The sequence below is a fragment of the Sorex araneus genome, chromosome X (assembly GCF_027595985.1).
Source record: "Sorex araneus isolate mSorAra2 chromosome X, mSorAra2.pri, whole genome shotgun sequence".
Classification (NCBI taxonomy): domain Eukaryota; kingdom Metazoa; phylum Chordata; class Mammalia; order Eulipotyphla; family Soricidae; genus Sorex; species Sorex araneus.
Window position 1 is genome coordinate 236551281 of NC_073313.1, and position 16981 is coordinate 236568261.

A 16981-nucleotide genomic window follows, 5' to 3' on the forward strand; every position below is an offset into this window, starting at 1 on the left:
TTATTCCAAAGCCAACATAGAAAACAAGAAAAAAAATACAAGTAAAAACAGATTCTTTCATATAACTGTACCTGAAGTTCTTTTGGACTTTTGTTTTACTTTTGTGAGCCTTAAATATTTTACTTTTTTATCCCAAGTCAACTTTGGTTTGTCACAATAGAAATTCCAGGCTAATATTTTCTTTATGAACTTGCAGTATTTTTGATCATTCTTTATGAACTATATTGCTGTTGGTGTATCTTACATATTTTGTATATCATCAAAGTCACTTGAGATCATATTTATGCTATAGTGTTTCATTGTAAAGTGTTTAGAATTACTAAAAATACATTTGTAAGTATCACTGTATCACTGTCATCCTGATGCTCATAGATTTGTTCAATCAGGCATCAGTAACACCTCCATTGTGAGACTTGTTGTTACTGTTTTTGGCATATCTAATATGCCATGCATAGCTTGCCAGGCTCTGCCGTGTGGGCGAGATACTTTTGGTAGCTTGTCAGCTCTCTGAGAGGGGCGGAGGAATCGAACCCAGGTCAGCTGCGTGCAAGGTAAGTGCCCTACCTCTGTGCTATCACTCCACATTTGTAAGTAGAAAATTAAAAATTTTATGTGTTGTCAGTTGGCACATTTTATAGTTATTCATTACAAATATGACTTCTTTAATAAACAGTGTAAAATTTTGTAATAATATGTAGTATTTAAAATATATATAATAGAAAAATGGCCACTAAAAACAAAAACTTTAGCACATTTAGAATTTGTTATTATTTTTTAAAACAATATCAATAAGTGCACTTTATTTCTGTTAACCATTGACAACCTCTCCTCTGATATATAAAACATAATTGTAGTTAGTAGTTATAACTAACTCTTTTATTAATAACATGATTGAAATAACATTAATTTACTCAGTGTTTATATAATGTATAGGGGTAAAATTTATATAGATAGGCTTTAACTATTCCATGTAAATTCCAAAATATATTAATATAGAAGTGCTTTAGAAGTTTCATTGATGACAGGTAAGGTATGATTATTACCATAATGAGATACAAGTATAAAATAAAATTGAATGTAATATAATTTTAAAACAAGAAGCACTGTTCTTTCACTGTTGCTATTTCAGCTTCATTCATTTCATTACCAATCATGAGCAAGTGCCTGTGATGAAAGATAAGTGAACACGGGGTCAGTGGGTGCCTATATGGAAAGGTCTTTACGAAAGCAGAAACTCAGTAACAACTACTTAATAATGAATGACTGCAGTGGCTGGAAAGCAGAGATATGGTGAGTTTCAGATCGGACTTAGAATATGGCTCTGCCCCTTAACTAGAGGCTGAGTTGGTCATGGTTGTTTTATCCAACTTCTCCAAGGGTTGACTTCCTCTCCAGCAGTACCTGTGTTAAAGAGGTCACTTAAATAACAAGTGAAATCACTTTGTGACTTCAGAAAACAGAAAGTGACTGTTCAAAGTGCATGAGACTTATGGGGTCAGGCTTGAGGGATGGTTGGGAAAATGGAGACAATGGTGGAGAGAAGGTGACAGTGGCAGTGGTATTGATGTTGTAATATTGAATACCTGGTAGGAAATCATCATGAATAACTTTGCAAACCATAGCGTTTAAAAGAAAGGTGTGTGTGTGTGTGTGGGGGGCAAACAAAGTGCATGGGACACTTGAGGGCCCTAAAAGAATGTGAGTTGTCTTTTCCTTCTATACATGGCTTCCATCTAATATGGCAAATACAAACAAGGCAGGGAAAGAAAATAGCATTGATTTATAGCATTGTTATATGTTTCTGTGGTCTCAGTATATATTTAAATTGAATTAGCTGTATTTCAAGGTCTTTTTTACTTCTTCTGAAAAGGATGAGCAGAATAACATCTCCTTTATGTTCTATGTTTTCTTTTATTCTTAGAAATAAATCTATTTCTAAGGTTATTTTTAGCACCGATTTATAAATCTGGAATAGGTATGTGCTTTGGCATCTTTCTGTGCAGGCTTTGTCAGTTCAAAATGAAACAATCAAAAGGATGGAATTCAATCATTTAGATGTGTCTTAATGGTTATAATGAAGATAAAACAACCTCCAGATGCTTGGAGTTTGAATAGAGAAAATTTATCATTTAAATGCATTTCTGTTTATGGGCTTGGGGTCCATTGGAGCTTTAGTGGGGTCCTTGTGCTGTCTGGAAATGTCTGATAATGGTACAGCAGCCCTCCTGGGAAGGTCCTGTTTGATCAAGGGACCCTGTGATGTGCCTTCAGACTTCTGACATTTATTATAAAATTGCCCTTCAGAAGGTTGTAGTGGTATTAACTCCTACCAGCTATGAATAAAAGTACGCAGTGTCTACTTTCTTACCAAAACCTAACACAGAATTTTATTTAGTATCTTTTATATACCACTTAATATGTTTTAAATATCTTTTATATATAGCTTTTTAATATATCCTAATATTTTTAAATATAATTTTTTGAATCTTTTGCCCCTTTGGTAGCACAAAAAAAGAATGCTTTTGTCTTGGTCTTTGTATCTTATTTCTCTTCACTTCCTAGTAAATTTGAACTATCTGTTCTTAATATGGATTTTCTTTTTTAAATTTTTTTATTTTATAAGTTAGTTCACAATATTTGATTACATTTAATATTCAAACACCAATCCCAACACCATGACACCTTCCCACCATCAAATTCACGATGTTTCCATCCCAAGTCCTGTTGCAAAACATAACCGAAATAATATATTTTTTATTGTCTGTTATGAAGAACTGCTGAACATGCTTACAAAAAAGCATTCATATAGGAAACAGTGTGAAGATTGTTCTATTTTGGCAGGAATCTTTAAGACATTCTATAGGATATCACTAACATGCTGTTAAAGTTTGGGTGATGTGAGCTTTGGTATATATATATATATATATATATATATATATGAAAATATGTATACATGCATATGTATATATATGTATATATATATATCCCTCTATGATTTGTTGCTTACTATCTGAACCCCATCAAATGTGGTGTGGTAATTATGGAGAATGGGTAGGGAGTGTCTTATGATGTGTCTTGAGGCTGTGGAGGCCTCACAGTCCGGAATATGTTCACTCATATGTGAAGCTCAGCTTGAACATGTGGGGAGTGGCCATGAGCATAGAGGCAGTTGGGTTGTGGAGGTTTTTGACTCCTGGAGCTGGGTCTCTTGGGTCAGAGAGGACTGTCACCCACCACTCCCCCGGGGCGCCCCATGTGAAATAGCCTGGTGTGGAGTCTGGTGGCATGGTTATGGGGGCCTCATGTTATGCTCCTTAACATAGATTTTTGATTTTAACATTTCTTCTTTTACTACTTGTCTATTTTATCTATTTTTAAAAGATGGAATACTCATTATCAGTGGTTTGTAAGAAGTAACATAGATTTTATAGATTGTATTTTTCTTTTGATGTCCCATAACTTGCAAATACTTTTTTTCACCTTTACCAATTTACTTCATTTAAAATTTTTGACACGTAAACATTTGTATTTACAAATAAATTTGTCAAGTTTTTTTAATGTTTTATTCTTTCCTTTGTTTCATTGATTTATTTAGTCATTTCGTTTGCAGGGACTATACTTTCTGGTGTTCAGGGGCCACTTCTGTTTCTAGGAAACGTACAGTCCCGGTGATCAAATCTGGACCTCCTGCATGCCAACAATGCACTCCAGACTATTGAGCTATTTTTTTAGTCCTTCATCTTATTATGTAACTTTAAAAATTCTTGCTATACCCCCTAAGATCAAGCAAATATTAACCTATATTTTCAAAAGTGTTATTTTCTCCAGCATTTAATCATTGACTTAAAAAAACAAACAAGCTCAAGAATGCCTAAAAAATAATGATGACATTTATATTTCCGAGCAGCTAGTTGTACTTTCCTAAATTCTCTTCCAACTCTTTTAATATTCCATTTCTTAAAATTTAATATTAAGTTAACTTATTTTACCATTTGAGGTAGGAATATTTTTTGAATACTTGGCAAGTTGCTCTTAAATCTTTGTTGACTAAAAATATGTATTTCCTTATTCACTTAAAATTCTATGTGTGTGCCATTGGGTCAAATTCCTACATTAGGTTGATTTGCTTCTGGGGTTTGTGTTCAGTTAAAGTAATTGCTTCCCCCTTTTTAATAACTCAGACATCTGCTTACTTCACATTCCAGTCCACCAATTGTCTTGGTTACTCTCATCTTTATTGTTCCAAAAGAATTCTAGGGTCATTTGGCTACATTTCAGAACATGAAAAATCCAGTTCATAATTTGGAGATTATATATTTATAACATTGATACTTTCCATCTGGAGGCTTTGTGTGCCTTTGCACTTATTCAAATATCTTTGTGTGACTCAGTTTGTTTCTTAGTTTTCTTTATACAGAATACAGAATACACATTTCTGTTGTTAATTTCCCCTTCGTTTTTTCCATTTGTTTTACCTAAAATACAGAAAGTCATTTGTTTGCCTTATATTTATCTTGTCCTTGACTGAATTACTAAATTTACTTATGAATAATGATACCTTTGAGTTTATTCTCTTGATAATAATATCATAACTAATATCTAATAATTTTATATTCTTTCAAAAATATAAGGAGTTATTTTAAATTTTCAAATAGCTATGTCAGTGCAAAATTTTCCTACAAATCATCTTCTACCTTTGATCAAAGAAAGAATACATAATCCTTTGAATTAAAGGGTTTTTTGAATTCATATAATTATTGCTTATTAATCATCACGAATCACGAAATCCTGTTGATCGTCGAGTTGCTCGAGCAGTCTCAGTAACCTATCCATACGTCCTATCCCTGAGATTTTAGAAGCCTCTCTCTTCTCAGCCTTCCCAATGATGCCACATTGGAGGCTCTTTCAGAGTCAGGGGAATAAGATTCAGCTAGTTACTGGCTTTGGCATATAGATACACCATGGGAAGCTTGAGAGGCTGTCCCATGTGGGCAGGAAGTTCTCAGTAGCTTACAACTTTCTCCCAGAAGGAAAAGTAGGTTATAAGATATCTCGCGTCTGCTTTGCGGCTGCGCACTTCCTGGAGCTTGCTTTTAAGTCTCTGGATGTTGGCCCTTGATGGGATTACACACACCTGGGTTCCTCTGCCGGTACCTTTATGCATGAAGCTTGTCCAAACATGTGGAGAGGGGCCTTGAGCATGACTGTGGCTAGGTTCTGGTGGTCTTTGGCCGACGGGAGCTCTGCTCGGGGCAGGGAGGGAATTAATATTTCCAGTGTTAGAATAGCAGGTATACTCTCCAATAAACTAAAAATTTAATATGTTACAAGTAAAACAAGTTTTTTGTTCAAATTCCACTTTTAAATTTTTTGTATGTTCGAATTCTTTAAAATTAGTAGTAATGTCCTAATTATTTTATTTCTGCCAATTTCCCAGATGATTCTGGATGTTTTTATTTTATATATTTCAGTGGTATACAAGTTTAAATATTTATGGTACCATAGTTTCACTTTGTATTGTAATTTTTTGTCATTATAAAGTGATTTTTATATTAGTATTTTCACTCTTTCAATAACGCAAATAGCCTTTGTTTTACCTAGATTACCATGATTTTCAGAGGGACACACTTCTGTGGGTATTGGTCCAAGACATTAGAAGTTTTTGTTCGTCTTATATGGACTGACCTAGAATTTTTGTTAGTCTCATCGCTCCTTTAAAAGCTTCCCTCACTTTGTTCTTGTTCAAGATCATGGTTGTGCTGGAATAGGAGGTGTCTATTGGGTCACCATCACCAATTTTCTGCATTTGTAGTGCTAAGTCACTTTCAATTTAACTTCCCTGTCAATCATTTCAAATCGACTTGGTAGTAACATCAGCCGTGTATTTAGTATATTTAGGGACCGTGATGAATCAAACAACATGAAATTAAATCACACATAAGGGAACATGATGCTCCCAAGAGATACTATAAACAAAGGCATGAGATATGAGGTATGAGGCTCCCACTGTAAAATAGTACAATGGTATTATTGATGTCTATAGCAATAGTAGGTCACAAGAATTTTGATCCCACTACCATCTATGCAATAAGTCATTGGCCAAAGTGTTATTACATGGCTGGTGAATGTGATTTTGTTTCCATTTCTCAGATATACCAACACAACACTTATTTTTGAAATTGCATTCATGTAAGAAGAGTGAAAATTGACAAGGATGCTAGTACAGACTGTGATAGAGTCAGGAGAGTTTTATAGTCAAATTCCACACTTTGGCAGCCTCCAATATTGACCATAGCAACTTTTATAGTCCTGAGAGAAACCATGTAAATCTAAAGTCTGGGGAGTATTTCTGGAAATTAAGCCCAGAATCTACTGTACGCTTTGCAATATGTGTTAGTAAATCCATTAATGGCTTAACTAAAAAGAATGGCTTCTGTTATATGCAATAAAATCTTATAGACTAGGTTGGTTTTAAAAAACACTAAATTCTTACATATGCATGAGTTTATTAATTCTGTTACATTGGATTGTCTATCTTTTTTTAAAAAAAATTTATTTTCTTTATTAATGAGTCACTGTGAGGGTGCAGTTACAGAGTTTCGTGCCTGTGTTACAGTCATACAATACTCGAGTACCATCCCTCCACCAATGCTCATTCTCCTCCATTGTTAGCCCCAGGGTCCCTCCCTCCCACCCAATGCTGTCTGTTCCCCCCCACCCCATGACAGAGAATTCCTTAATGTTCTCTCTCTCCTTTTGGTTGTTATGGTTTGAATGGAGATACTGGGTAGCTATCATGTTCAATCTATAGTCTGCTTTCAACCCCCTCTCCTATTCTGAGTGGATCCTCCACTGCACTTTGGTTGGTGTTCCCTTCTCTGTCTGAGTTGCCCTCTCCCCCAACATGTGAGGTCAGCTTCCAAGCCGTGGAGCAGGCCTTTTGGTATTAATTGCTACTATTCTATTTTATATTCCGCAAATGAGTGCGATTTTTCTGTGTCTGTCTTTCTTTCTGACTCATTTAACTTAGCATGATACTTTGCATGTTGATCCATTTATATGCAAAGTTCATGACTATGCCAGCATAAAACCCTATTATACATTTTTGTAGGGCATTTGCCTTGCATGCGGTCGACCTGGGTTCAATTGCTCCGCTCCTCTCAGAGAGCCCAGCAAGCTACCGAGAGTATCCTGCCCACACAGTAGAGCCTGGCAAACTACCCATGGCATATTTAATATGCCAAAAACAGTAACAACAAGTTTCACAATGGAGACGTTAATGTTGCCTGCTCGAGCAAATCAATGAACAAAGGGAGGACAGTGCAGTGCTATAGCGAGTATATTATAAACCTAATATAAAATTTTTATTCTTCTGGATGAAAACTATGCAGAATTGTATCTAGAATATGATTGATAATTCTTTCATAATTTTCCTCAAATCTTATTCCTATACTTGAGTATTTTGATTCAGTGTGTTATTTTAGGAAACTGCTCATTATCTGTGCTGGAGGGCCAGGTTGGTCCCACAGTATTCTAATAATAAGCTCATCAAAATGTTCATGAAAAAAATACTAAGAATTTAAGGTTTAAGTTAAAATGTGACATTCCTTTTCATGGATTTATAGCTATACATGCTAAAGCTTTTAATGTAGCTTTGCCTAAATAATTTGTCATAAAAATATAAACAAAGAGAAATGGAATTTCAGTGTATTTATAATATGGAGAGGCTGGAACCATGAAAATTTGTATCTGAATTCTTTGGGTATAGAAAAATGAACTCAGAGACTGAAATAGAAGATTCTAGCCTGCCCTCCCTTCCTTCCTCCCTCTTTTCCGTCCTTCCTCCCTCTTTTCCTTCCTTCCTTCCTTCCTTCCTTCCTTCCTTCCTTCCTTCCTTCCTTCCTTCCTTCCTTCCTTCCTTCCTTCCTTCCTTCCTTCCTTCCTTCCTTTTCCTTACTCCCTTCCTTCTTGATATTTGGGCCACACCAGGAGTGCTCAGGGCTTAATTTTGGCTCTTACTCAGGGATTATTACTGGTGACCTAGGGGGACCATATGGGATGCTATGGATCAAACCCAGTTTGGTCATGTGCAAAGCAAGTGTCCTACCTTCTATACTATCACTAAGGACAACTCATTTAATTTTACATTTAATCTCATTAGCTTTTGCAGTATCCTTGCCCTTTTTCAAAAGTAGTAACACTTATGATGATGAAAATTCTTGTTACATGTTAATTTCTTATAGCCACCCAATCTCAAGATGCAAAGCAGTGATTAAGAAATGAAACAGAACTTTTTTTAGAAATGTGATTTGTTTCATATCTATTAAACTTTTGACATCAAAAATGTTTGAAATCAAGCACAAGTGTGTGTGAGGCAAAGGGTAGTAAGATAGAGAGGGGACCAGTACAACAATAATAGCTAAGAATGATCATGCTGGATAGGAACTGAATGTTAAAAGTAGATTAAGGGATATTCCTGACAATCTTTCAGTATCTTCAAATCAAACTACAACACCCATAAGAAGAGAAAGAGATAGATAGATAGATAGATAGATAGATAGATAGATAGATAGATAGATAGAAGAGAGAGGTGGGGTTATGGGTGCTGGGTGCTGGGAAATATACACTGTGGAGGGATGGGGTTGAAACACTATATGACTGAAATCTATCATGAACAGCTTTGTAAGGGTCTATCTCACAGTGATTCAATAAAATAATTTAAAAAATTTGTAACATTAAAATAAAATGGTTTATGAAATCTTTGAATTATTAGACAGTAAGATATGCCTGGAATTCAATAGTAGTAGCATTGACATTTAGGCATTCAACACAATACTGGACTAAAAAACTGCTAGAACTTGGGGAGAGTAGAAGTTTTAAGAAAAAGAGTTTATGAAAATTTGACAATGATTCTCAGGTTCATATGGAAAAATAATTAGAAGACAAAACTCATTTTAAAATTTAGGTCTTGCTGGAACAAAATTTAATGTTCATAAAGTCATTTCATCACTTTTGCCCTTTAGGTATTTGCTTCTTTCTGTGTAATTTTATAAAAAATTTAGAAAAAAAAAGTTATACAGTTCTTTTTGTCTTGTGATAATACATCATCATAGGAGAATTTTTTTAAACACATAAAAGGTGATTATTTACAATATTAGCCAATTAGAATATGGTCCTTATGCTCACAATTTTCTCATGCATAATTTCCATATAGTTTTAAAATCACTGTCACTGTCACTGTCATCCCATTGCTCATCGGTTTGTTCAAGTGGGCATCAGTAATGTCTCTCATTGTGAGACTTAATATTACTGATTTTGGCATATCCAATACACCACGGGTAGCTTGCCAGGCTCTGCATGAGGGCGCAATACTCTCAGAGCCTGGCAAGTTTTAAAATCTTTTTTATAAAATTTAAACACTTGGCTCACCTCTAGCTAGTGGAAAAAGTTATATATGTTACATACAATATTAACATTTTCTCAAGATTCCATGAAATACTTGGCTTGGATACCTGGAAATTATACTTTGGGAATTTTCTTCTCTGCTGGATGTGGTTTTCTTTTGTTTCTTTGGGAATGCGGTGGTGGTGGTGGGCAGGGTTTATGTAAAGATAAACTATTTTTCTACTAAGAAAAAGAAGATTTTTAATTTTTACCAGTAGGTGTCATCCATTCACAAAAAGCACAAGCCAAGGAACCTAACATAGCCTGACTTAGCCTTATAGTAACTACCAAACTCAAATATTGTTTTATGAACTATTCAAGCCACTGGGGTGAAAGGCCTAAAGGTTCTAAACAGAAATTGGAGAAGTTGCTATTTTTGCTTTTAAATTTGTTGCAAATTTAGAGTAAAAAATTGAATAGTTTTAAAAGGAGTGAAATTCAGGTTATCATTCTCTATCAATTACTATGAAAATGTTATTAAAATTTTTCTTTGAATAACCACCCAAAGGTTAAGGATATTGTCATTTTTTAATGGAAAAGGGTTACCAATGTTAATCCGGTATATAAAAATTCAAGATAAATCCAATATAATGAGCTATTTAAGCATTTTTTTAGAAAGTCATGAAAATTATTTTGTTTGATATCATGTAACTATTCCTTTTTCATGTAACTATTGCTTTATTTTCTTCAGTTCCCCACTACCAGAAATAAAGCAGATGAGATTTCCATTTAGGAGAAGTGGTGGGGCTCAAAACACCTAGACTGCAATGGATAAGCTTCATCAATGCCTTGTGTCAATGAAACCATTTCCTGGATTGTGGTGTCTCTCTTGTCAGGAAAACACCTTGGAATGATTTTTATCCATGACTTTGTATTGCACAAGAATCCTCTGCTGTTACAATTAAGGGGACTTCTGCTTACAGACATCAGGTTTCTTTTCAGGGTCAAACATTTCTAAATGACCACTACTCATAAAAGCTCTTGCAATTAGTGAATATGTCAGTGAACGCTGCTTTGCTAACTTTGGGAGAATGTACACAACACCTAAAGAATGGTAGAATTTCTGTAGAAGTTGAGGGACTGGTGTGGTGAGGAGCAGAAGCATCAGCAACAAGAAGAGGCAGTTGGATGAAAATTTAGTTTGGAAAATCTGATGAGCATCCAATATAAACCATCCAATATGGCTCAAGTATTCAAGGGGTGAAAATAGCACTGTAGCACTGTGGTCCCATTCATCCATCTGCTCGAACGGGCACCAGTAACATTTCCATTGTGAGACTTGTTGTTACTGTTTTTGGCATATAGAATATGCCATGGGCAGCTTGCCAGGCTCTACCGTGTGAGTGGGATACTCTCGGTAGCTTGCCGGGCTCTCCGAGAGGGACGGAGGAATCAAACCTGGTCAGCAGAGTGCAAGGCAAACGTTTGCCTTTGCCTTGCACGTGGGGAGAAAATATGTCAAGAAATAATTCAGAATTAGCATAAGTAATGTTCTTGTAAGGAATTTGTTCCTTTGATCCATAGGAAAGATCCATAGGAAACCGTTGGAGGGTGCTTAATAGGGAAGACAGATTAATTCGATCTATATTTGATACACTTCTGGTTGTAGCTTGGAATTACACTCAAAGTGGGCAAAAGGGGCACAGAAAGACAGAGAGGTGCCAGAGGCCAGACCCAAGGTCTAGTGACTGTGAGAAGGATTAAAAAAAAAAGAAGACAGCAGGGCTTTTTCGTGAGTTAGTGGTGAGGGTGAAGCGCTGACACAAGGTTTGTTAAGCGCCTAAACATCTTAGGAGACGTAGGAGGAGAAACAGGTTTAAATGAGAAGGAACGCTTCTTTTTCAACAATGCTCTTCTTCAGATTGGCAAACTAGGGTCAAGTGAAGCATGGGGGCTGTTTTTGAAGCCTGTTGTTTAGACTGGCATGTGGACCCTGGTGTGTGGGTCTCTCTCCACATGCAAACAACTTCAGTAAGTTTCAAGAAAAAGAATACGTTCACCTGTGAAACTTCAAAAACGCAAGCCTGCAAGGCCAGAAATAATAAACATACTACTTTAATGTAACAGACTTTCCATTTCCCACCCTCACCCCAGGCATCTGCACACACAAATCAAAACCTGCTTAAGTCATGGAATGAAAAAATTGAAGGGAAAAAAAAGCAAACAAGAAGTACTTCCTGTGGGGTGAGTGGAAAGTTTTGCCCAGTTCATTTTCCAGGCACATGAAAAGTATTTCTGAATATTTAAAACCACAAGTAATTGTATTCTTATCAAGACTATTGAGAAGGAAAGGCATGGGAAGGATCACACCTCTAGAGTCTTTGACATCAAGCGTTAGTTTTCACAAACAGGGCCTGCTCCACTTAAAGATTAAGTACCACAAAATGTCTTACAGAGATGTGGGGTGCCTGGGAAAAAGCAAACATAGTCATATCAAATAAAAAACATACATTGGAAGCTGAACTAAAGCTGAACTCTGCCATAACATGTACAACTTTTCTCCCTATCACATAGAAGCATTGCGCCTAAGTTTTGTCAGGAAATCTCTTTTGCATTCAAATATTTTGGAACTATGTTTAGGACCTAAGTACCTTTCTTCCACCACACTCTTAGACCCCTCCAAATCATGTTATAAGTAATTTCTGACCAAAAGTTGGAAAGATAATTGAGGAGTTAAGGGGCTTGCTTTTTTTGTGGTCAACCCTGGTTTGATCCCAGTACCACATGATCCTCAAACACCACTGGAGGCAATGCCTGAGCACTGAGTCGAAGTAGTCCCCAGACACCTCTGAACATGCTCTTAAAGTAAACCTTAATAGTTTATGACCAGAAATAGAAATTTTTTTAAAAAAATTGGATTATACCTGGTTCTTTGCTCAAGGATCACTTCTGATGGAGTAGGAGTACTCTGGAGAACCAAGAGTACTGGGAATTAAACCTAGACTGGCCTTCTATAAGGCAAGTGTTCCACCTGCTGTTCTACCACTCTACCCTTACGACAAATTTTTTTAATTATATAGTAATTAAGAGAGTGGAATTTAGAGTTTCATCATCATCTGGCCATGATTTGGTTTCATCACTTATGAATTGTGTGGTCCTTGCATAATTATTTCATCTCTCCAACTGCTTCCTCATCTATGAAAATGGGATCTCATAGAGGAGCTGTAAGAACTGAATGGGATAATTCATGTGGAACACGTAATAGGTACTCAACAAATATACTTTATTAAGCTCTGCCCCCCATTTCCTCGGAAAAACTATAGTCAAATTAGAATGTGTGACAACTTTTATTAAATGAAAGAAAAACTTCTGCAAAGGTACAGAGTGGGATTTACCTAGGTTAAGAGTATCCTTAACTCTTCTCTCTCCCATTCTGCCTCTTTGCTGGACAAGGGCTCCAGTGGGTTTGAAAGCATTTCTTCTTGGAGAAATAGTAGGAAGGAAAAGAATATGATAGGGATAACAATTTCCCAGGTGCTCTGGTGGACTGCTCATGGTCACTTAACACCTGAGAGAGCTGTTTTCAAACTCACTGCAGAAATGCAACAGTCACAGCATGTTGGGAAAGCATGAAAAGCATAGGAAATCTTGCCTTTGAAAACTGTGGGGTTCTTCTGGGAATATATTCCAAGGGTGCAAAAAAAGCACAGTAGAAATGACAACTGCACCTATGTGTTCGTTGCACTACTATTCACAACAGCCAGAAACTGGAAACAACCCAAGTGCCCAAGAACAAATATCTGGTTAAAGAAACTTTGGTATATCTACCATTTCACTGAAACTCGTCAGTGCCATCCTCAAGAACATCATGCGATGACTAGAATGGGGAGGAATGGGAGTGAAGATAGACAATCAGCAACTACACCACATCAGCTTTGCTGATGACATTGTTCTAATAACACCAAAAATTAGCCAAGTGGGATGAATGCTGGCCAACTTCAACTGTGAGTGTGGAAAGGTCAGACTTCAGCTGAATTTCACGAAGACAATGTTCATGAGAAACAGACTAGTTCCTGACATTTCATTAGCTCTCAACAGAACAAACATCTCCAAATGCAGCAGTTATGTGTACCTAGTCGGGAAATCAACATGAGGAATGACCTGGCACCTGAGCTGTGCAGGAGGAAGAGAGCATTGAAGAAGTGGTTAAGAGGATGAATAATCTCCAGCTCCGGGCACATCTTTTCAACTTCACCATTCTTATGCACTAACATATGCCTCAGAGACCTGCATCCTATGAAAACAGGATGAGAATGCTATTCGGGTCACCCAAAGAGGAATCCTCTTGGAGCGTGACGTTTCACTTGAGTGAGAGAAGGAATCTGGAGTTCTGACCTTCATCGATGATTGAGAATCAGGGATACTGTCTCATTTGCCAAAGTGTCAAAAATCAGATGGGTTAGACACATAATGCGATTTGGAGACAACCTCTGGACTAGAGCTGTTACCAACTGGATTCCACAGACATCAAAAGAACACCTTGTCACCCAACTACAAGATGGTCAGACTTCTTCGTCAAGACCCTGAATGAATGATTTGAGGCTTTTTTTGTTCCTGGAGTGAGCAGACGCCATTGGGCTATACTAGCACATGACAAGGATAAATGGAGACATTACTGGCACCCTCTCGAGCAAATCGATGAGCAACAGAATGACAAGTGATACAAGTGGCACATCTACACAATAGAATGCTATGCAGCTGTTAGTAGAGATGAAGTCATGAAATTTGCTTATAAGTGGATAGACATGGAAAGTATCATGCTAAGTGAAATGAGTCATAAAGAGAAGGACAGACATAGAAGGACTGTGCTCATTTGTGGAATATAAAATAACATAACATGAAACTGACACCCAAGGACAGTATACACAAAGGCCAGGAAGATTGCTCCATAGTTGGAAGCCTGCCTCATGAGTGAGGGAAGAAGGCAGCTGGAATAGAGAAGGAATCACTAAGAAAATGATGGTTGGAGGGATTGATCAGGATGGGAGATGTGCACAGAAAGTAGATAAAAGGACAAAACGTGATAGCCTCTCAGTATCTATATTGCAAACCATAATGCCCAAAAGTAGACAGAGAGTATGGAGGAAATTTATCTGCCATAGAGGCAGGGGGAGGATGGGAAAGGGGGGGGTATACTGGGGAGATTTGTGGTGGGGAACATGCACTGGTGGAGGGATGTTTGATCATTGTATGACTGTAACTCAAACATGAAAGTTTGTAACTGTATTTCACAGTGATTCAATTAAAAAAAAGAAAAAGAAAATAAAACTGTGGGGTTCTGATCTGATATTCCTAATAGCTATTTTGTAGCACTAAACCTTGAGACTAAGTTCTGCTCAGAGCCTGGACACTTTGGACATTGGTTGCCCTGCCCATCTGATTTTAGCTTGTCACTAGGATGCCACCTCTACAGACTGAGTGTCACAACTCTGTCATCTGCATAGGAAACCAATTTGGAAAATGGTTCAGACCTATAGGTAGTATTGGCATGAATGGTTTCACTTCCTTTGACTAAGAGTGAGTTTTAAGCCAAACTCTCCAAATCTTACTCATCTACCACCTTCTAGAGTATGAGTTGGTTCAGGTACTTTATCAACCTGTGCCTTAGTTTTCCTCATCTGTGAAATGGGGAAATTAGTCATCCCCATCTCACAGGATGACTAAAAGAAAGAAATCAATTACTACATGTGTAAAATACAAAAACATATGCAAATATATTATTAAATTTGATTGTACATGTGAAACAATGTACATGAAACATTGGCTATATTCATGCAACATTTTATACAAGTTACATATGTTTAATTTTCTACATATTTTGTACTAAGATATGCTGTTTCATATAAAATGTTATACATGTGAAATTATTTGTATTAATACTGCTGTTGTTATTATTTGCTCTGTTTCCTATGTGGACAGAAAATAATGGGTAGGTTTTTTAACTTGTAGCTTTTGTCTAGGGTTACAAATGCAGAAGCCCTCATTTCAGCTGACATATGCAGAGCAGGATTTAAGTTGGATTAAAATTAACCCAATTATTTAGAAAATTCTAATCTAACCCTAGTTAGATTAAAATTGCATATAAATACTAATTATCAGATTCTTATGTAATTCTTCTTATATATCTTTATTTCAATAATTACATTTATTTCTTAATATTTCAAAAGGTTTTCTATCTCTGGAGCAACTAGCAACAAAGAAATGTCAACCAATATATTTCTCATCATGTTTTATAGCCTGTTACTCCAATAATTATTTATTCAGTGAAATAGATGTTCATAAAAATAAATAGCCATTGTCAGGGCTATTTAAATTAGCCAAGATCTGGTATAACCCTAGTGTCCAATAACAAATACATGGATAAAGGAGATGTCATTATATACACACAATGAAATATTAACTAACTGAAAAAGAAAGATGAAATAATTGCCTTTTGTAATAATATGGATGGAAGCAGAGGGTTTCATGCTAATGAAATAAGTCAGAATAAAGGAAGACAAGCTAAATGATTTTATTTATGAGATATATTAAGACACAAAACAAGGGAATAGACACAGTGCGATGAAAACAAACCCTTAGACTCCAATTACAGAGTTGAGGTTACCCACGGTGGGAGTAAAGGATGGGCTGAAAAGACCCACGGGGAAGGAATATTAGAACTTTGGTGGAGAGAAAAGAGTGTGACAATGTCCTCTCCCTGCCCCAATGAGGCCCCGAGTTGCCGCCCATGAATGGCTCCTGGCTCCTGAACAGCCATGATCCCGGAGACACACAGACCAACCTCGGAACCCATCGGCTTCTGGCAGAAATGCATCTGGAATGAGCATTAAACTACGGCGCCTAGCCACCCTGGGTGGGGAAAGGTGTTTGTCCCTTCCGCCTTTTCTCCCCTGTGGTGGGGTGGCTGCCACCATTTCAGAGCCTATTGGACAGCAGGTATGAGACTGCAGTGACGTGACACGTGGGGCCTCATGAGATGGGGGCTGGAACCGGCTCCTCTCCCTGCCTCGATGAGGCCCAGAGTTGCTGCCCACAAATGGCTCCTGGCTCCTGAACGGCCATGATTGTGATCCCAGAGGCACACAAACCAATCTAGGAGCCCAGCGGCTTTGGGCAGAAATCCCTCCAGACTTATTACTAAAATATCAGAAATCCAAAGTGCTCTTCATATTAATAATATAAAACAAATTATCTAATGATGCCTTTTTGGCAGATTTGATTGGGGAAAATTCCAACAATAATGGTGGATCTTTTGTCAAAATATTGAATGTGATCAAAGAAGAGAGAGAGTAAGGTGGAAATCATCTGCCACATAGGTGCGGAGAGGGGTGGGACGGGATATACTGGGGTTCTTGGTAGTGGAAGGTGTGCACTGGTGAGGGGATGGGTGTTTGATCATTGTATGACCAAGACTTAGACTGGAAAGCTTTGTAACTGTTCTCATGGTGATTCAATTAAAAAAAAAAAGTGTGACAATCTACCGCTATATCAATGCTACCACCACAATAAAAAATAAATTTTACAATATTTTATGTCT